This window comes from Schistocerca piceifrons, chromosome 1, assembly GCF_021461385.2.
Source record: "Schistocerca piceifrons isolate TAMUIC-IGC-003096 chromosome 1, iqSchPice1.1, whole genome shotgun sequence".
Lineage (NCBI taxonomy): Eukaryota > Metazoa > Arthropoda > Insecta > Orthoptera > Acrididae > Schistocerca > Schistocerca piceifrons.
This window is the reverse complement of record NC_060138.1, coordinates 216953576-216975945: the sequence shown is the minus strand read 5'-3', so window position 1 is coordinate 216975945 and position 22370 is coordinate 216953576.

Below are 22370 nucleotides of genomic sequence, written 5' to 3'. Positions count from 1 at the left end.
AATAACAATGATGGCTAAATTGAAAAAGTTTTAAACTCAATATTTTTTTCAATAATGAATATGTCAATATTTTTTTGTAAGTACCAAAACTAGAAAACGTATAAAAAGACTCTTAATTTGGCTTTTTTAGGTACTTGATACTGTGATATGACAAGGTACCAATCATGCTCGATGACGGGGTCCTCGAGAAAATTTTGTTGGGAACCCCTGTACTACACTATCTGTTGGCGGACAACATTGAAACCAGTACATCTGCCATCCTCCAGGAAGCTATGGCGTCATCGGGTCAAAATCGACATCATCTTGCCAAGTGTTTGCAGCTTTGTATGCGTAACATTTGTGCAGTTGGAGAAGGTCCAGATACACCTATTACTAGGGCAAGTCAAAATAGTAATGCCTCCTATTCTTTTCTCCTTAAATAAAGCTCTTATGTGAAAATCTAAATTTGCCATTATTCCGCAAAGCTTCTTCTCCAATCTACTGTAGTAGTGAAAGGTCTCTGTTGGATTCCTTTAATGTTTGATTTCTTAAATCTGTTGTCATTTATGGAATAAATTCATCTTCTAAATTTACTGTGGCGTTTCTGACTATCTGGGAGGAAACTGAGTAGTGGAACGTGTTACTTTTACACGTAAACAAGAACGATCTGTCACACTACTACACTTTAAAACACAGTTTATATGTAATTCATGTCACACAGTCTCATACGGAACCTACATCCGCTTTCTGTTATATACTGTATATGATAAGATACTGTCATCCCCCTTCCCTTCTGTGTGAGAAGATGAATGATCAAATGTGTTTGTAGTTGCATGCTTGAGGGTAGCAGACAAGGCTGTCTGCTAGAGAACAGTAGGACCAACGTCGGAACAGGTAGCTACACTTTCTTAAAGCAGAGAGGTTTCTATCTTTAGTGTGGTTCTGTCCGTCCGTTGTCATGTTGGTATAGGAAGCTGCCCCTCTGGCCACTTCCGTTTGTCTTTGTGAGCCACCCTCAGGAAGCACGCTCGGCAGTAGGCAGTTGCTGTGGGACCGTGGCGAGCGTCTGAAGTGGTAAGATCTCCGGCTAAGCGCGTGTCTGCTAAGTCCGTAGGACAATGGATTTCTTAAGTTCAGCCTAACTGAAAACTTAATACCTTGATTTCAGATTTAGCTCTAAAATATCTAATGCTATCTTAAATTGCAGCGGAGTGTAATTCTCGTGTGAAGTTCAGATTATTTTGCGGTAGTTGCTTTGTCACTACTTTGAGAGTAAAGTGGAACCACGTGTTGATCAGTAACTCTAACTAAGTTCATCAATCTTAAATGTGAATGCTTGTGTGATTATAACGTCTCGTCTTGACAATATTTTACAATATAGCAACTTTTCTTTATGCTTTTCTTTATGTTCAACCCACGTGGAGTGTACTTTGCGAGACCAGTACCATGTGCTTATATAACTGTTTGACCCATCAGGTTAATAGTAAGACGTTAGTAACCAGTTCAAGGTTTTTCTTTTGTCAATTGCTTTTCGATCGAATTTATTTTAGTTGTCAAAATTACTGTGGAGTTATACGCTTTCTGTAAACCAAGTTGACCACGTGGAGCATGTGGTGTAATCATCAAAGTAGCCTTCAGCTATTCTTTTTGGGAAGATTTCACAAAGAGTTAATATGAATTTAGTATACCAGTGTGTGGTAATTACATGACGAACAGGATTGTGTTACGAACGTAATTTCTTTGGGTGAAAACTGAATCTGTTGGTTGTGGTTAATTTCTTCTTGCTTATGTTTCAACGTTCTTTGGGTGTTGTTTTGTGAATCCAGTGTTGTATGCAGTCTCCCAATCTTGGCTCCATATTTGATGTGTTCCGTAAGATTAAAATCTCACATTTTTACAATCCTTAAACAAGGCACCAGCTCAGTTATAACTCATGTATAATATGCTGAAATTTCAATGAACAATCTTAAAATAAATTTCCAAATATAAACTGATTTCTTTCTTTTTATTTAAATTCTCCTTTTTATATATAGATATATTACCGGTTGTTGTATGACTGTAAAAGATTATAATCAATGTTAGTCTGATTGGTAATGTGGTAAACCTAGACTAGTTACCTGGTGAAACAGTTGCGCAGTAATGCACGGTTAACTTCTCCCCAGACAGCTCACAGCTTTTAACCCGGTTTTATTGTCAGTCAGTACCGCTTTCATCATAGCAAAATTAAAGTAGCAACGTTACAGTAGTAACTTCCTGCCTCAACAGATTCCAAGACCGCAGTCGCTTGCAAAATGCCCGACATCGACGTTGCTATTAGACAGCATTCGGTGATAGAATTCTTGAATGCAGAAAGTGAAACGCCCTTTCGCAATTATGAGGGACTGCGAAATGTATAGGATGATGCAATAGTGGGTATCAGCACTGTTAGACGACTGGTTCGTCGCTGTAATGAAGCTGAAGGACAAACACCGTTGGTTGACGAAGCGGAAGGCACTAACTCAACACAATATTTAGCGAGTCGATGACATCATACGTGCTGACCGCCGGGTGCGATGACTTCATATATGGTGACCACCGGGTGCGGTGACATCATTTGTGGTGACCGCCGGGTGACTGCAGATGATTTGTATCGCATTAGCTCCCTCAGTAAAGGCCGTGTGATGACGGTGCAGTATAACAGGGCGTTTTATCAAATACCCTGGTGCACTATGGGTATTCGTACCAACTAAATATGATCGTGATAGCGGATATTTGTTAAGTAGTGTAAAGGAGTAGGTACTGTGCGCCCCGGTCTGTGTTTGTACAGTGCTTGTGAGCGCTGTAATAACGAGGGTAGCGGCTTTCACTTACTGCACGATGTTATATGTACTCTTTCGGACTACGAACTGGCGATGCCACGGACGGTTCGGGGTACGAAGTCACCGACAGTGTCAACGGGGACGCAAAACAAATAAATCACTTCTATGTTAAAAAGAACTTTGATGTACGGCCTAAGGGTCAGACGATATGTATCAGAATATGTTAACGTTTGGTCAAACTATTTTGAGCTGGGATCTGTCATTGGGAGACTTGAAGACTCTACAGACAAAGAAATGCAAATGAGACTTCGGAGTTTATTTAGCGGCTCGAAGTAGTTGTCGTGATGTAACATTTCAGCAGTACCCAGCAAGGCTCGACGTGCAAAAGAAAAGGAAGTTCGTACACGGCTTTGGCATGGAGTAGCTGGACCACGAAAATAATTTCTAAATGCGATCGTTCATCAGCAAGATTTATAAGAGGTTAATTGACAGATCCGACACGGTAAAAACATATCAAGCGCAGACAGCAGCTAGATACGTTATTGCAAACACATCCTTTTCACCGTAACGATTATTTAACAACTGCAAAGATTTGTGGAGTTTGGGTGCCAAGAATGTTAACCGACCACTGAAGAGATTGTGAAAGCTGGATGAAAAGTCTTGCCTCATCCCGCATACAATCCTGATCTGGCACCAACATACTTCCATTTGTTCGGTCCGCTAAAAGAACCTCATTGTGGGATTCACTTTGAGGATGATGAGGGCTTGAAAACGTCCGTGCGTGAATGGCTTCGGAAGCAAGACCGTGCGTTTTACCACACGGAAAACGCGATGTTAAAACATGGACAAAAACTGGGGAAATGAAGGGAGATTATATTGAAAAGTCATAAACTAATCGTCAATGTTGTGGTTTTTAACCTACACTACTGTTTGGAAAAAAGTGGAGCGCTAAGACCGAGAGACGTGATCACAAAGAAATTTAGTCTTCCAATTAGGGACATGAGACTACACAAGTGATTAGTATTGAAGACCTGTACATACACTGTGACTGTGGAAATTCAGTACAGAATAGCGCCACCACGTGCTGCAATCAGAGCCACTAGACGTAGTGGCATGGAATCAAAAGAGCGCTTGAATGTTCTGCTGGGGAATACTCTGTCATGTAGTTTGTAGGCACGTCCACAAAGCTTCAACTGTGGCTGAAGGAGGACCTGAACGAACAAGTTGCCGACAGACCATACCCCAGAGAGTTCGATGGGCGACATGACAGGCGAACGGGCAGGCCAGGAAAGCATTGGTTCCCGTCGTTCTTCGAAAAAGGCTTGCACATTCGTCGCCACGTGCGGCCGGCCGTTGTCCTGCTGAAAGGTGGCTTGGGGTACGGCCTGAGGGGGTACAGTGTCTCGGGCTGTAAAACCTCCACAATGTAGCGGCATCTGTTCAGATTGTCCTCAGTATGTAGGAGGCGAAATAGCGTTTTTACAGATAATAGCGCCCCAAACCATCATATTTGGCATTTGTCCATTATGCGCTCAACAATACAGTCCGTCAGACTGCGTTCACCACGGTGACGTCAAACGCGTGTGCAGCCATCACTGTAGGACAAGTTGAAGTGGGGCTCGTCTCAAAACACCACATTTTGCCTCTCAGCACGCCTGCGACGGCGTTCACGTGGCCATTGCAGTCTGCGGTGTGGATGGGTTCTGGTCGATGGAAGCTGGCGCAGTGGCATGCGTGCCACCTGTGCAGCTCGCCGAAGACGGCGTCGATATGTCTACGCAGACATGTCCACACCCGTTGCAGAGCTCCGACGTCACGCCAGCTCTATGGACGAGGCTGTTCTGTCCGCTACTGCCAAGCTGACAAGACGGTGGTCATCTCGCTCTGTGGTCACACTGCGTCGTCCAGTGTCCCGTCGGCGCTGTGTACGGACCTCTTCTCTCCACAGGTTCCACATACGCCTCACCCTCGAAGCAATGTGCCGCAATGTGCAAAACGACAAAGCCTGGAGACCAATCATAAATTCTGCCCCGTTTGAACGCACTCCCAGGCCGATGTTCCTCCCTGTGATGTCGACGAGGCATAGTCGCACTTGGTTATACGTTTCCACTTCGTACGACGGCTCCACATCGACTGAGCGTTGCGTAACATTGACCTGTCTGGTCACAAAAAAAGAGGGCGCTGTTAGGCCTATGTGCACGCCACTTCTCTGTCAAAAATGGTTCAAATGGCTCTGAGCACTATGGGACTCAACTGCTGTAGTCGTAAGTCCCATAGAACTTAGAACTACTTAAACCTAACTAACCTAAGGACATCACACACATCCATGCCCGAGGCAGGATTCGAACCTGCGACCGTAGCAGTCGCACGGTTCCTTCTCTGCCATTCGAATCACTTATTAGTCAGCTCTTCTACACGTCCTTCTATTGTGGTGTGTTGCAGACCATCGCTTCAGGGTTTTCACTTTTTACAAACGGTACTGCATTTGAAATTCTCGACAAAAATTTTAAAAAAGTAGGAGGCATTATTTTTTGACTGAGTGTCGAATGACAGGACAGCTCTCGTGGCTAAGTGTGTCTAGATATCTGTATTGAAAATTCGGAACTTCGTGGTAAGTTCCTCTGGGACCAAACTGCTGAGGTAAACAAATTTGTGGTAAGATCTTATGGGACCAAACTGCTTAGGCCATCGGTCCCTAAGCTTACACACTACTTAATCTAACTTAAACTAACTTACGGTAAGGACAACACACACACCCCACCCATGCCCGACGTGGACTCGAACCTCCAATGGGGGGGGGGGGGGGGGGGGGGGGCTGCGCGAACGGTGGCAACGCGCCTCAGAAGGACAATTGATGTTTACAAAAACTTTTCTGTTAAGGCCTGTTGGCAATTAATGATGGGCGACACAGTGAATATGACGACGTCTTCCCAGTCCGGCAGCCTGAGGATGCCTTGGGGATAGCGGTTAACGCTGAAACAAACGGTTTCCGCTAATATCGTTTTTTCAACGCCAGTTTAAGCGAACTATTGAAACTGCTGTAAATAACTGGTTTCTGAAACAACCTATTTTCGGTTTTTTGTTTTCATTATTTCCTGTAATAAACGTAGCAGCCTAGCAAAGATTGAAAAATTGTGACTCCCTCTGTTTCAAGACACATAGAATCAAAATATTAAATTCAATAGGCAAATAAAAGAAAGCTTAGTCCGTCCTCCGTTCGATGCTTTCCTCTAAAAGTGGTAAGTGGTTGACAACTACAGAAAATCACCAGTAGTCTCGTACTAACTCTAATTTTTTGAAATTCTGCTCAAAAATCTGTTGTAAACGAGGATCATATCACTATTTGGACATTATCAATAGTCAGTGTCACAGGGCGAAAACTAAGGTTGAAGAAGTCTATGTTATGTGTTAATTTATCAGCCGGCCGAAGTGGCCGTGCGGTTAAAGGCGCTGCAGTCTGGAACCGCAGGACCGCTACGGTCGCAGGTTCGAATCCTGCCTCGGGCATGGATGTTTGTGATGTCCTTAGATTAGTTAGGTTTAACTAGTTCTAAGTTCTAGGGGACTAATGACCTCAGCAGTTGAGTCCCATAGTGCTCAGAGCCATTTTTTTGTTAATTTATCTGATAAGAGTACGAGCAGATAGACACAGGCAGCAGATTAGCTGATTTCTATTTTTGTTGTGAACTATGAATGAAATGTTAAGTTTTACGTCTTCTCCCTATATTATGTGACAAGTTGGTTGTCGCTCCTCCCGCTTTTAATCTTCTAAAGCAAATGGAGCATTCTACTTCACTGAAACAGCATTTCGTAAAACACTTCCACACAAGGGATGGTGCCATTCTGTAATACAACTGATGTCCGACGAAGGTAGGGAGAAACTACCTTATAGACCACATGGGGCAAGTTTCTCACTGCATGCACCACTAATAGGCCATGCTACATGGTAACTGGTACGTTATTGTCTCAGCAATGCTGTACCGATTCTTATTCCACCTTTTTTATGCTTGTTTCTGTCGGCAATGTTGTTAAAATAGCGCTGATCGCTTTTCCCAGTTTCTATACCAACGCAGTATTTCAAACAAAGCAAATTTTACGAAAAAAATTACTGCTTTTTCTAAAAGGTTTATTTAAAAACGAAAAATTTTAGTACTGCTTCTATGACTAATTTATAATTCGGTTCTTTAGTCAGTTATTAGTAAAAGGTGAAAAAACCTCCTATAACCGAGACCAAAAAATACCGGTTATCCAGAATTAAAATACCGGCATCGGTTTTAAACGATCGGTTTTTCTCGTCCATAGTTACAATCATGCGCTCCGACTACATGGGTGCACCCACATACATAATCTTGTAGGTGTGCCGCAGCCACAAAATTGTTAGTTTATTAAATCAAAATAAAATAAATATTTCAGACTTGTCTTTATAAAAAACGAATGAACTATTAAAACATTGAGATGGAAGTTAAAATTTCTGACCTATCTGTTTGTTTCAGATCTCTTTGTGCAAAGACAATCAGGTGACACACTCACCCGTACCTTGTCTTTCTCTGGCCAAAGGCACTCCCCAGAATAACAGTAACACCAGACTGTGAGTGAAAGCCCATCTTCACGGCTTGCTTTCTCTTTCCTTACAAGTGACACACTACAATGCGCCCACTCCATTCACCTGCTTGCCAACATCGAGCAATAATAAAGTTTAATCTGAGATACAAGGAAGCCGATTGTTGCAGACTACCTCAATGGCTATTTTTTTAACATAACATCGGAGCGGTTTAAGATTTCAGTGAAATTATTTTCACGTAATCTGGACTGTTATCGTTTTGTTCGTTAAGACAATGCCTTTGAAGAATGCGGGAGCTTATATTATAGACTGAAGGGGTGTTGCCTCATTAATAGCTAGTACAAAGAAGAGGGTCTACTGACGGGATGCGTGGAGCAAAAGCTCTTCACTAGGCAAAAATTTTCGTAGTTTTCAAACGTTGCGAGGTTACTGGACGCGAGTGGAAAGCTCAAACACAAGATTGAGTACTGCTTCTAAACATATTTTCGAATTCGAACAGTTTCCTATGTGTCACTATAACGTGTTTAATTTTTAATATCATTTATCGGTATTAGTAACTTTAGTTTAATACTTTCAATATAGTAAACGAGTAATTTCTTTATTTTACATGAGATATTACAACACACTCAATTAAATTTCTGTTTCTACCTGCTGTAACGAAGCTACGCTAGTTAATGATGGGTTATAGATTTTATGTTAGGGAGTCAGAATTTTTATTTTTGCAGGAGGGGCTGTATCGCGAACGTTACGCCTCTGGGTCTGTGTGTTTGTCCAAGTACATTTGAACCCGAGTTTGATCTCATTTCTGTTACTTTTACATCAGCTGTGTTACCGGCTGAGTTAGGGCTGTCTCAACGTATGCGTATGCTACCCGTACGTTAACACAGCACAGATTTTTATGACACCTGCAGTGTTTATAAAAGATTATAATAGAAGATAATCATTTTAAAAAATGTATCGAGAATCTCGAGAAAACATATACTACATTCCGCCACTGATATGCACCCACAGCCGTGTGGGATTAGCCGAGCGGTCATGCCGGCACGGTAGCTCAGCGTGTTCGGTCAGAGGGCTGCCTTATGCAATACAAAAAAACTGAGTTAACCGATCAACGACGAACTTAAACGGGTGTCATACGACGTCCGCCCCGAGCAGATGCAACGACCGAAAGCGAACAAAATGAGATTAAAAAAAAAAAGCGGTCTAAGGCGCTGCAGTCATGGACTGTGCGGCTGGTACCGGCGGAGGTTCGAGTCCTCCCTCGGTCATGGGTGTGTGTGTTTGTCCTTAGCATAATTTAGGTTAAGTAGTGTGTAAGCTTAGGGACTGATGACCTTAGCAGTTAAGTCCCATAAGATTTGACACACATTTGAACATTTTTGCACCCACAGAAATTTTGGAAACTCAGTGCCCTTGTTTACAATGGCTTGTTTACTGAGGTTTGTTTACAGTGGGCGGCGCAGTGAGTATACCGGCGTCTCCCCAGAGTGGCGGTCTCCGGGTGCCGACTTCGCACCTCCGCTGCTGCGTCGCCGTGCTCACGTTGACGGGTGTAGCCATCGGGTATTGCTGCGACGAACTCAGACAGCGTTCTGTTCCAGGGCTCGGAGCATAGCGGTCTTCCGTTGGCACCCCGGCGAGGGCAGAGATGATGGACGCTCTCATCGGATTCACGGAATGGCGGCGGCCAAGTGCGGGGGTCCGCAGCTCGTGGTCGTGCGGTAGCGTTCTCGCTTCCCACGCCCGGGTTCCCGGGTTCGATTCCCGGCGGGGTCAGGGATTTTCTCTGCCTCGTGATGACTGGGTGTTGTGTGCTGTCCTTAGGTTAGTTAGGTTTAAGCAGTGCTAAGTTCTAGGGGACTGATGACCATAGATGTTAAGTCCCATAGTGCTAAGAGCCATTTGAACCAAGTGCGGGGCAGCCTCCCCACTCCTCCCCCCCCCTCCCCCTTAAGCGACTGCGTCATCGGCGACACGCAAAGTAGCGCAGGCTGGACGTCACATTTTTGCCGAGTAGTATGTTTTGCAGCGAGTGTGTGGCCACATAAACTCGACCTTGCAATGAACAGAATAACTGTGAGGCACAGACACAGGAGTGTGGCCGTGATGCTGTGAGTGGCATGGAGCATCAATTTAGTACATGTATGTGTGGTGTTGGGTGTCTTTCCAATAGATACAATCATCAGATATCGAGCAGCATTGTACTGGCTGAAGATGAGAACGCCCGATATGGTCAGGGAAATTACAGGGGAAAATATCGAGCACCGAATACTGATGCAGTATCTTCATACTTAACAATCCCATACAATCGCTCGCTCGACGAAACGCCTGTGCCAAAGACTGAAAAGTTGCATAGATCACACCAATATTCAAGAAAGGCAATAGGAGTAATCCCCTAAATTACAGGTCCATATCATTAACGTCGATATGCAGTAGGATTTTAAACATGTATTCGAACGTTATGAATTAGCTTGAAGAGAACGGTCTATCGACACACAGTCAACACGGATTTAGAAAGCACCGTTCTTGTGCAACCCAGCTAGCTTTTTACTCACTCAAAGTTTGGAGTGCCATTGACAAGAGATTTCAAATTGATTCCGTATTTCTAGATTTCCAGAAGACTTCCGACAACGTACCTCACAAGCGGTTTGTAAACAAATTGCGTGCTTACTGAATATCACCCCAGTTATGTGACTGGCTTCGTGATTTCCTGTCACAGAGGACACAGTCTGCAGTAACGGATGGAAATTCATTGAGTAAAACAGAAGTGATTTCTGGAGTTCCCCGAAGTAGGGTTCTAGGCCCTCTTCAGTTTCTTATCTTTATAAACGCTTTAGGAGACAATCTGAGCAGCCGTCTTAGGTGGTTTGCAGATGATACTGTCGTTTATCGTATACTTAACTCATGGGAAGATCAAGAGCAACTGAAAACGATTTAGGTGAGTTATCTGTATGGTGTAAAAATTGGCAGTTGACTCTAAGTAATAAAAAGTGTGAGGTCATCCACATGACTGCTAAAGCGTATCAGTTAAACGCCAGTTACAAGAAAAAACAGTGAAACCTAAGGGCCGAAAATTCAATAAAATATCTAGGAATTACAACTATGAACAACTTAAACTGAATAAAACACATATAAAATGTTGTGGGAAAGGCGAAGCAAAGACTGTCTTTTATTTGCAAAACACTTAGAAGATGCAACAGATCTGCTAAAGAGACTACCTACACTACGTTTGCCCGTCCTCGTTTGGAGTACTACTGCGCGGTGTGAGATCCTTACCAGACAGGATTAGCTGAGTATATGGAGAAAGCTCAAATAAGGACAGCACGTTTTGTGTTATCGAGAAATAGGGGAGAGAGTGTCACGGACATGGTACAGGATTTGGGGGTGGAAATTGTTAAAACAAAGGCGTTTCTCGTTGTGGCGGGGTCTTCTCACGAAATTCCGATTAACAATTTTCTCCTCCGAATGCGAAAATATACTGTTAGCGCCGATCTACAGAGGGAGAAACGATCATCATCATAAAATATGGGAAATCAGAGTTCGCACGGAAAGAGATAGGTGTTGCGCGCTGTTCGAGAGTTGAGCAATAGAGAATTGTTGTGAAGTTGGTTGCCGGCAGACAAGTGATTTGCAGAGTAGCCGTGCAGATGTAGATGTAGATGTAGATGTAGAAACGGCACCTAAACGCCAGGCGGGTTGTCATCTGGCAACGATAGTAGGGCCAAAGTGATGAGCGTCGTAGACTGCACACCTTTTTCCCCGATATCAGTGAGGACGAATGGGACGTGATAATCCGAACCGTGACATGGTTCACTTCCTAACAGGGCACTTATCCAACGCACTCACAGCGCGCTTCGCTTGCTGACGGCGGCGACTGCAAATGTCGGGTATATGATCTCCTGAACATACGGCTTTGCACTGTGCGCGGTACAGCCACTTACAAAGAAAAATACCAGGAATTACCAGACTGCAAGAAACACTCAGGGATGCAGACAAATGGGAACTATTAAACAAAGGCAGAGCTCTAATCTCCAAAATTGAACGCACTATCTGCAATTAAATGAGGCCATATCGACATCGAGTTAGACGATAGTGAGACAGATGGGTTAGTTCGGATGAAGACTCCAGAGCAATGGACTCCTCTGACACTAACACCAACGATGAGACAAATGAAGAATAACATGTACATAACACATACATGACATTATATGATGAAATGGTAATACACAGACAAATTAGAATAGAAACATTTTGACCTATTAGTAGAATAGTTGCTGGTCGGTTATTGGTCCATTTGCCACATAAAACCTATAATTAGACTACATTAACATAGAAAACCTGTAAAAGAAGTAATCTATCTAATAACACATTTATAATGACGAGATAAAAATAACATTCAAGCACACAAAAAAGACACAACATGTAGAAATTGTAACACCGAGATAAATTAGAGTAGAAACCTTTCAGTGTACCAAGTGGAACAGATCACGGCCGGTTATTGTATCAGGAGGCATGTTAAACCTGTAATCAGGTTATATTAACACGTATATTAACACGGAAAAACTGTATCACAAGTAAACTAGCTAAGTTGGACTTTAACAGCATAAAAACACTAACAAAAGTTAGGTATTGAAACAGTTATGCGAGAGTTGGATCGGCTTGTGACATACGAGCCATGAATTACCTCGTATAACAGACTAACAGAGGGATGCGCTGCCCACCTCCCTGAACAGCGCTGTTGAAGGGACAACTATCTCCAACAGTAATCTTTCCTATCTTCCTGGATAAACCTTCTTAAAAATTAAATTTCTCATAATTTTATATTTTGAAATTTCAAGTACTGTACACTGAGATGACAAGTCATGAGATGTCCCTTATGTCGTACTGCCAACGTAGTACACCAACTCGACGTTGCATGGACTCAACAAGTCGCTGAAAGTACTGAGCCAAGCTGCCTCTATAGTCGTCCATAATTACAAAAGTAACTGTACTCCATAAATGTTCTATGGGTATCACGTTGGGCACTCTGGGTGGCCAAATCATTCCCTCGAATTCTCCAGAATGTTCTTCAAACCAATCGCGAATAGTTGAGACCCGGTGACACGAAGATTCGATCGTTGTTTGAGAGCATGAAGTCCATGAATGGATAGAAAATGGTCGACAAGTAGCCGAATATAACTATTTCCAGTCGATGATGGGTTCAGCTGGACACGAAAACTTAGTCCATTCCATGTAAACACAGTTCACACCATTATGGAACCACCACCAGCTTGCACAGTGCCTTATTGGCAACCTGAGTCCATGGATTCGTGGGCCTGCGCCACACTCGAACCCTACCATCAGCTCTTATCAACTGAAATCGGGACCCATCTGACCAGGCCACGATTTTTCAGTCGTCTAGGGTACAACAGTTATGGTCTCGAGTCAAGGAGAGAAGCTGCAGGCGATGTTTCGCAGTCAGGAAAGGCTCAAAGCGTCGATCGTCTGCTGCCACAGCCAAATTTCGCCGCACTGTTCTAATGTACGTCGTACGTGCCACATTGATTTCTGCGGTTTCGTTACGCAGTGTTGCTTGTCTCTTAGCGCTGTTATCTCTACGCAAACGACGCTACTCCCAGTCATCCACTGCGTTGTCCTGATAAGAGGTAATGTCTGAAATTTGGTATTCTTGGGACACTCTCGATGCTGCAGATCTTGGAATATTGAACTCCCTAACTAATTCCGAAATGGAATGTCCCTCGCGTGTAGCTCCAACTGCCATTCCGGATTCAAGTCTGTTAATTTCTGTGGTGCGGTCATACTCATGTCGGAAACCTTTTCACATGAGTCACCTGAGTACAAACGACAGCTCCACCCACGCACTGCCCATTTATAGCGTGTGTACGCCATACTGATGCCATCTATATCTGTCCATATCAAAGAAGTCACAGCTGTATCTTACACGAGAATGAACAAAAGATCTCTACGCAGTCCCGACTTCACGTGGTGCTGTGTGCTGGCCACCTCAGCTGCGTAGTCAAATTTCGTTGCTTGGTGGGACCCGTGCCACAGGCTAGGAGGAGTGAGTGGCGTAATATGGCCCACACGAAATATTTCAGATGGCTGGCCCTAGTCGTCTAAACACAGGCTTGAGAAAAACTTACCCCCTAGCTGTTCGTCGATGACGAGCTGGTTTGCGCGTCCGTAAATACTGCTTCTCCGTGCTGATGTCGCGGTAACGTCGACGTTGGCCGCGCAGTGAGTTTTGGTCCGGGGCCGACGACATAGTTTTCGTAATCGGGTTGCAACATCTCTGTGAAGGCTCACTTGGTGATGGAACGTGCAGTCAACACAGAGGGGGTTGCGAAGCCGCACGCCTTGGCTGTGGCCTGTTTCCGTCCTGGCATTGCACAACTGGTTCTAAATTTCGTTTATAGCTTAACCCCTTTCAGCATTCAATACAGTCTCATGGGAGGTACGTGAAGTGTAATTAGGATGATCATATGTTTCTGACCCGTGCATCGGCTCCTGTCTCTAGAAGTACTTCCCTCTGTCGTATCTTTGACTACATCGCCTAACAAAGTGTGTTATTATGTCCCTCTAGAGGGCGCAACTCGTCGCTCCCGGCTGCTTGTTTTTAGAGCGCTGTCCATTGACGCTTGTTATCAACTGCCTCGGAGTCTCTGTGCTGCAGCTGACCAGAGGAGGAAACGCACACCGAGTCACCATGGTGCGTCGGACTGTTCACGCCGCTGAAAGAGACGCCCGATGTAAGGCATTTAACGAGCTGCGCAGCAGTCCGGATTATCCGTCTAATAACTGACTGAGGACAGCTGCACCTGCCGGCCGTTGTGGCCGAGCGGTTATAGGCGCTTCAGTCTGGAACCGCGCGACCGCTACGGTCGCAGGTTCGAGTCCTGCCTCGAGCATGGATGTGTGCGATGTCCTTAGGTTAGTTAGGTTTAAGTAGTTCTAAGTTCTGGAGGAGGTGGGGGACGCCTTGGACAAATGTGTTGACACTCAATCTTCGAGGCCCTATGGGTTACCAGTCGAGTTTTACTGGAGTTCCGTGATATCATGATACCCCAGTGGGTTACAATGTTTTGAGACTGCACTATACCGCGTACCTTAGTCGAAGGACTTCTCATACCACTACACAAGTAAGCAGGAGGTCAATCGGTCAATGACTATCGTTGACTTACAATGTTAAAATCCGACTACAAGATCTTCACCGAGTGCTAGGAAGGGCATGTTAAGAAGTCTTTGCCAATGATTCGTGCCCTAGAGCAGACATCGCAGGAGACCCCTACATACAAATCGCCACCATCGAGCGGTTCTAGGCGCTTCAGTCCGGAACCACGCTGCTTCTACAGTCACAGGTTCGAATCCTGCCTCGCCCATGGATGTGTGTGATGTCCTTAGGTTAGATAGGTTTAAGTAGTTCTAAGTCTAGGGGACTGATGACCTCAGATGGTAAGTCCCATAGTGCTTAGAGCCATTTGAACCCATTAAGCCACAGCCGACAGTAGGGACTTAATAGAGATCGCCTCGGCGTGCCGCCTGCGAGCGGCGATCATCTCCATCGATTTCAATCGGGCCTTCAATAGAGATCCCCATAACTTCCTGCTACAGGTAGGTGGTGAACCGTATGGGATTTCCTCCCAGGCTCATCGACACCCTGTGGTGTCTTCTGGCAGCAGCCAGCTCTCAGATCCAGGTCAACGGACGGACAGTGCGCCCAATACGCAACAAGAGGTCTCTACTACAGGGTTGGCCGCTTTCTACTTACCTTTATGCAGTTGCGCTCAAGCCACTTCTCAGGGATCTCAACCGCAGGCTATCTGGCATCACCTTGCAGGACATCACGTTCCACTATAGGGCGTACGCCCATGACCTGCTACTGCTGGTTCGTTCCACCCGTGAAGCCTGCAGCGTATTAAACTGGATCGAACGATATGGGCAGCCTGAGAGAAGTCTTCTGAATATCAAAAAGTCGGCGGAGCTGGATATCAGGCGCGGTCTCGGGTCGGGCACTGTCGCCTCCCTCTCACCAGTTACTGAACTGGGATACCTGGGAGTCTCGCTCAACGAAGGACGTGCACGGAAAGCCCGCGGTAAACTGTCCACAGTTACTACAGATTGTATGCGTGATGGGGTACCAGAACCTGTTCCGAAACTCGAAAGAGCTGCAACGTGTGGAACACCTAAACCTCTACGTAGCATCAAATCACCCATGTGGTACAGTTCCTCCCCCTACCAACGACGGTAGGACGCCGACTTCAGGGCGCCTTCGGTTGTTTTCTATCCACTGGACATGTGTTTAAAGCACGGTGTGAGGGTCTCATCCTCCCCCTACGCGATGGAGGGCTGGGACATCAATATACAGCACGGGGGGCTGCCCTTTGTATGAGCAGTGTGTGGAAACGATGGACCAGTCAACACGCCTCCCTCACGAGTTGTCTATCGGAGGTCCTGATGCCAGACTCTGGCGTCCCGCCGGTGTCGGTGGCGCACGTCACGACACAGCTCTCCCACGTGTCGACATTCATTCTGGAATACAGTTATGCGGCCTCGAATCTACCCACAACGCGCCCGCCAAAGGCCAATAATTTTTACATTACCCTTCTGCGGGCAGTTCTGCGTAACGTGGTAGAAACCATGTACCCAACAGCCAACTGGCTGCGAGTGTGGAAAACTATACATCACCACTTCCTGTCAACCACTGTGCACGCGACATGGTATCAAGTGACCAACAAAAAGTATGCGTTGACACATCGGCTCAACGCTATAGGATTAACAGACTCCCTACTCTGTCCCGACTGTCGCCTCCTGGTTGCCGATGACCATCACTTCACGTGCTGTCATCGCCTGGCGATTGGTGATAAAAAATAGTCTCAGGTGACGTGATTGAATCTCGATCCCTTCTGTGTCCCCTTAACTATTACTTTCCCCTCGCCAAATATCATGCACTTACCCTGATTCAAGGGAATGACAGCTGACTATTTCTTCGGCGAAAGAGGGAAAGTGGAGGTTCATTGCTGGTGATACCTTCAAAATGCTCAAAACGCTCTTGAAGGCACACCGAGATGCCGTACGCCCTTTACAAATTATTTACACAGTGTTTTCGTATACCCTCCCGCTAGTTGGGAAGTGCCAGGTTCAGTGTAATGTACTGTGCAGCATCACATCGAAGACAGAATGACCTGAACTGCAATCACTGAGAAAGGAAAGCGACTGGCCGATTCAAGGAACGCTGCATTCATTGAGGCATTAGCCAAACAGGATGAGTGTGTTGTAGATATTTTAGACGGCATTATTGGAAATAGAAAACGCCAGTAGCAATGGACAAGAAAACTCTAGTTGCACCATTGCTTGAAGAAAGGTTGCTTTTGCTTATGGAGCACCACCAATGTACAAAACTATTTCAGTTTGTACTTTGAATCACACTTTTATTGTAACATTACTTTTTGCAGATTCTCGTTTGTTCACATTTACCAATTGTAATCGCGTAATTAATAAATAAATAAACGAGTTAAAGACCCATTGAGCCTACCTCCTGACAAAAATTTTGGGATTAGTTAGAGGCAATGCCTGAAAAAGGATAGATCTTTTTATAGTTGGGTTAAAGCGGCGGTGCAAATTATGGATAGTTTTTGTTTTCGTTTCTTTTATTTTTGTAGCCTAAACTTAGTTATATAAGGGGATAGGTCCACACTGCACCACCTCTCTCCCCCTCCTCCTATTAACAAAAAGGTAAAGTGTTTCCTTGGAAACCGAAAGATAGAGGAATCGAATTCCAGACGGATCACGGAGTTTTTCAATCCGCCTTTTAAACCAGTATTCACATCTCAATGGCGTGGAGATCCACCAGAAATAAAACGTGCTTCAGATTTCGTATTAAACTGCAGGTACCGTTTCGCTGCTTGGATAACTCGGTTGGGCTATGACCCACAAGTCGTCGTAACGACATTATTATTACGGAAATCTATACATCTATACATATATTCTTCTTCTATACAAATTGTAAAGTCCCTCCGCCGCGTTTTTCTGTCTTTGTGTGAAGACTAATTTCAGGAAGTAATGTAGATATTCTGAAACGGTTTTCACTGTTGGAAGACTTATTACCGCCACGCCACAAATAGAACTAATTTATGGTTACCTAAATTGTGCCATTACGACATATTTATTACGTTCCGAATAAAAAGAAAGTAAGAGAAGGAAATATATAGCAATGATTGCTTACATCCCTCTGTGCGTTTTATAATTAGTATAATATTTCGTTGTGGAGAAAAAATGCTATTATAGGCGGAATAGTCAAATGTTCTCTTCGCGGCCGCTACGGGAACGATACTTTGGAGGTTACAGTATATTCCGAGATTCTTCACTTAATACAAATACTAGTTTCTGAAATTTTTGCGCTAAACTGTGTTTATTGTTTTATTTTCCACGCCATTTCGAAGTAGCTAGGGCTTCATCTTCAGACGCCTGAGTACAATCACCATACGTATATCCTGTCTGTGTGTTTCACAGGGCTATTAAGTTCACCTAAAATGCCAAGTGGCTCACTTGTTGTGGTTTATCACATCGATGACAGTGCTCAAATGGCGGTAGATGAAGCCGTAGGTAGCTGTATCGAAATCGATAGAAAAAAATTTAAACAACGAACGTAGCTGAGTGTAAGAAAAGATCTCCTCCATAACAAAATATTTCACAGCTGACACCCCAATTTAAAGCCCAATGAAAAGAACAAAATTATTCAAATCTTCATGTGGTGTACGCTGCAGTTCTTATTTCCGTGTTTGCTAAGAAAATTGGAGAGGAATTCTGCCTTTTGCAAGACACCTTTGTAGTTTTGTTTTCACCCAGACATGTTTCACATAGCACAAAAAAGTGCTGAAACGTGTTTGGGTGAAAACAAAGCTATAAAAATGTCTTGCATGAGGCGGAATAGTCAAATGTTCTCTTCGCGGCCGCTACGGGAACGATACTTTGGAGGTTACAGCATATTCCGAGATTCCTCACTTAATACTAATACTAGTTTCTGAAATTTTATAGACCGATTCACACTTGACGGAACGGAATGTCACGCCGCATCAGTTCACGTCACGTCACGTCAAGTCAAATCATTCCACAAGGTATTTCAAATGGCGACATTCACAAGGGCCGTCAACAGCACGGAACGTCATGTCACGTTATATCACGTCCCGCCACATCATTGCCAAGATCTTGGGAAGAAAATTTTGACTTGGACATTGGTGGAGGGAAACTGTGTTGTCGTCTCACAACATTGGAAATTAACCTATTTTCGCCGCGCTCACTCATGTTACAGTAGTAGATTTCGTGCTTTTGTGTCTTCTTAACCTTTATTTCATTATTTTTCTTTGTTTACGTGACACACTGCAAATGTTCCGCGAGAAGTTGCATTTTTCGGTTGGATCATCTTCCGTAATCGAGGGCAGATATCTGAAGGTGGAAACTGACATACGTTTTTCAACAAGAGAACAGAGCTAACACCTGTATGTAAATAAGAAAGTAAACTGATGAAGTAGTTTTCGTTACATAACCTTCTGTTAAATGGAAAAGTCAGGTGTACTGAAGGAGAAACATACAGCTATTTATGGCGTTGTTTGTTACGTAGGAAAAAAGCATGATCGATAATATCGGCATGCTCTCCCTTATAAACATTGTTTGATGTTTTTGGATGTATATATTTTCACTAGAAAATGTTGTTTCATTTCTGAAAATTTTACCACACAAAACTGATCAAGGATATTCGTTATGAACTGTGCTTTTCCATTTAGTAAACTTTATCATCATTAGTTCCTTAATTCCGATACTGTTCTCGGGATTTTCGTATCGTGGCTGGTATCTCATAACCTCACTTTCGCCGTTCGGTTTTCGTCCAAGCAAATTAACGTGACCTTGATGTCTGGTGCGAACGCTCCATCGTTTGATGGTGAAGTCAAGTGACGATCCGTTCCCTCCCGTGACGTCTAATGTGAAACTCCCTCAAATCTCGGTTAAAGACTGCCCTTGCCTCTTGAGATAGAACTCCTGCTGCGTCAGCAGCTGGCATAGTTGAAGTGTATAATGAGCAGAAGACAAGATGGTGTGGCGTGCGAGAGTCAGAAAGGCATCGGGGTGTCTACTAGCGGTAAGACTACAAAACATTTGACCACGTAAATATTCGCAACTGAGGAACATATTGACAGAATAAAAGTCTGCTTCAGTTGCCAGTAATTTCTTATTTATTGCACAACCGATTTCGAAACCTAAAGCTTCATCCTCAGGTACCACCAAATAGTTATGGAAACATAAATGTTTGGACGTAGGTTGCAATTGTTATTCTGCGATGGAAAGGTTGGCACAGGAGAGGAATTCGTAGCTGGCTGCATCAACATCAAAACCAATCAAAAGACTGCTGGCACAAAAACAGAAAGAAAAGAAAACTGTGGCAGTCGGGCCAGTCGCGAAGGGCAACACACATTCTTAACAACGTCATCGGAGCGTAGGACCAGCAGCCGGGTCGCCCTGCTCGACAGCCGACAAGCAAGTGCCAGGAAGCCAGCCGGCTTAATTTAAAAATAATAAAATCTTTACTTGTTTGAAAGGTGTGTGTCGTTCGAGGAGTGTTAAAGCCTGGGAGGGGCAAACCAGATCGAATTGGAACAAATTAAGAACTCTGGATCTTTGCCAATAAGGTAGCGTGTATCTCCATTGTTAGACTGTGCACCGCTCTCATGGATTAAATTTAAAATTCCCGTGCAATATATTTTATACACTTTTTTTTCGAGCAGCTTTTCTTTTAGCATCATCAGGGAGATAAGCAATATCCGGGAGTGACATTTTGCACGCTGTCTTTCTTTATTGTATTTTACTTCTATGTATTTAAATTAATTTAACTGTTAATCGAGATCGGAGCAGATTCAGTCTTAGTAATGATTCTGGACGTTCCTGTATATGGCGAAATGTGAGATTACGTAACGCTCCCAGGAACACTGTCGAACACGAACGTTTTGGTGGTCCAGGTGTTAAGATGTGGCGCGGCACAATGTTGCTTGGCCGTACTGACCTCCAAAACTTTTAACAGGGTACACTAACCAGTCAGCATTATTTGAACACTGCACTCCTTCCCCATTTGCATCTTTTCAGTAGGAGATTCGGCCCTGACTTCATTTTTATAAATGACAATGCGCGACCTCGGAGAACAGCGCAGGTGGAGTAGCTCTTGCAACGAGAGGATATTTGGCGAGTGAATCAGCCTGCCCATTCCCTAGATATGAATACCGCTGGGCACGTGCAGGATGCAGTTGTTAACCACGCCGGTGAAGGAATGGAACGTCGTATCACTAGAACTTCTTACCAACGTTGTGGGCAGGATGTGAGCACGTTGCAGAGCACTTGTTGCCGTCTGTGCTGATCACACTCCCCATTAAGGACCAAGTTCCGCCTTTCGTAATGTCAGGGGTCCAGCACAAATCGTGGTGACTTCAGTGTATTTGGTGTCTTTCAATGATAGTGTCACTTCTGTTCATCACACTGCGTCCCTGTTTCAGTTAACCTTTAACCTCCGTACTATACTGCAGCAGTTCCTTCTATGTATGGTCCAAGTTACGTAGTAATGTTTTAACTTTGCCGGTGACTCATCATGCGAAAGTCACTTTCGTCCTTAACTTTTGCACACCAGTGAATTTATAAAGATTGACATAAAGAACTAAAATTCACTGCCGAAGGAAATAAAAGTTAGTACCCCTCATCGTTTTACGAGGAGGAAACAAACTCTCGCTGTTGTTTGCTTGTTTACCTCTCTGAGATCTGTCAATGGCGTTATTTGCAATACTGACTCAGCCGCCTAATGTGTGCTTATCACGTCTGCACCCTCGTATAAACTCCCGTCTTCTCCGTCGGCAATAGCCGTTGCTCCCCGAGACGTGGCGGTAGCCTGTGCTCCTCGCCGCCAGAGATTTCGTGAGAGTCGCTCGCTGAGGGAACGGGGTTCAACGACGGGTCACGTTTCGGTTCGTGCCTTATGCGCTCCGTGCAGCGCGGCGAGGAATTTACATGCTGCTAATAAACCGTACAAATCAGTCCGGGGCAAGGCGGAATCTCGTTATCAGGCCAGCAGCGCGCGCCGGCCGGCCGGCAAACGACGCCCGCCGCGCATATCACGATAACCTCCGCTAAATTATGTCTTTATGGAAAATTATTGAAATCGCCGCGCAATTTGCGTACGTTAGGAGTTTCGGTATCCGCCCGACCATCCTCGGGATCCCTGGTGTACGTGTGTTCCGAGCGCCGTTTAGCGTCGGCCAATAAAGATGCGCTTGAGCGACAAGGCACGCGAAAAGCACGAGGGCGGCCTTTTTGTTGCTCGCGTCCGTTCGGGCGCCTCCGGCCCCGCTCGGCTGCCGTCGGCGCGGCCGGCCGGCCGGCGAGCTGCAGTTGCATGGGAGCCGCGCCGCCGATAGCATCGCCGTTGTTTATGGGGCCCCCTGAGCGGGGCGGCCATGGGAATCCGAGCCGTCACCGCGGCTATGCTAAACTGCAGCCGCGCCGCAAATCTTGGCGCCGTTCGGGAAGCGGACCGTGATTTAGAGCGAAGATCGAGATGGCAGCTGGGTGAGGAATGTTACGTGCCTCGCCGCCGGGCGAATCTTTCCGTCCCCGTCGGCCATCTCTCTCGCTGCCTCTCTCTCTCTTTTATGGCGATGTCCGCCTCGCACGTCATAGCAGCAAGTTCTAGGTGCAGCTGAACGCCGTCCGTGTTCTGCATGCTACTTACCAGTGCGAGAGCGATGTATGCTGCCGATGCACTCTGCTCGAAATTCGTAACGACAAATCGACCATTCGAAGACAGCAGCAGAACAAATATTTACTGGCTGTACACTAACTGATTGAATCAAAAAATTCACGATAGTCCCAAAGTACCCGCGTTATAGTAGCGCGGGTCAAGCGAGGTGCAGCAGTTGAGACAGTGCACTCTCCGTCACAAGGGGCATGGTACGAATCCCTGTCCCGAAATCAAGATTAAGTTTTTGCCGTGATTCTCCTGC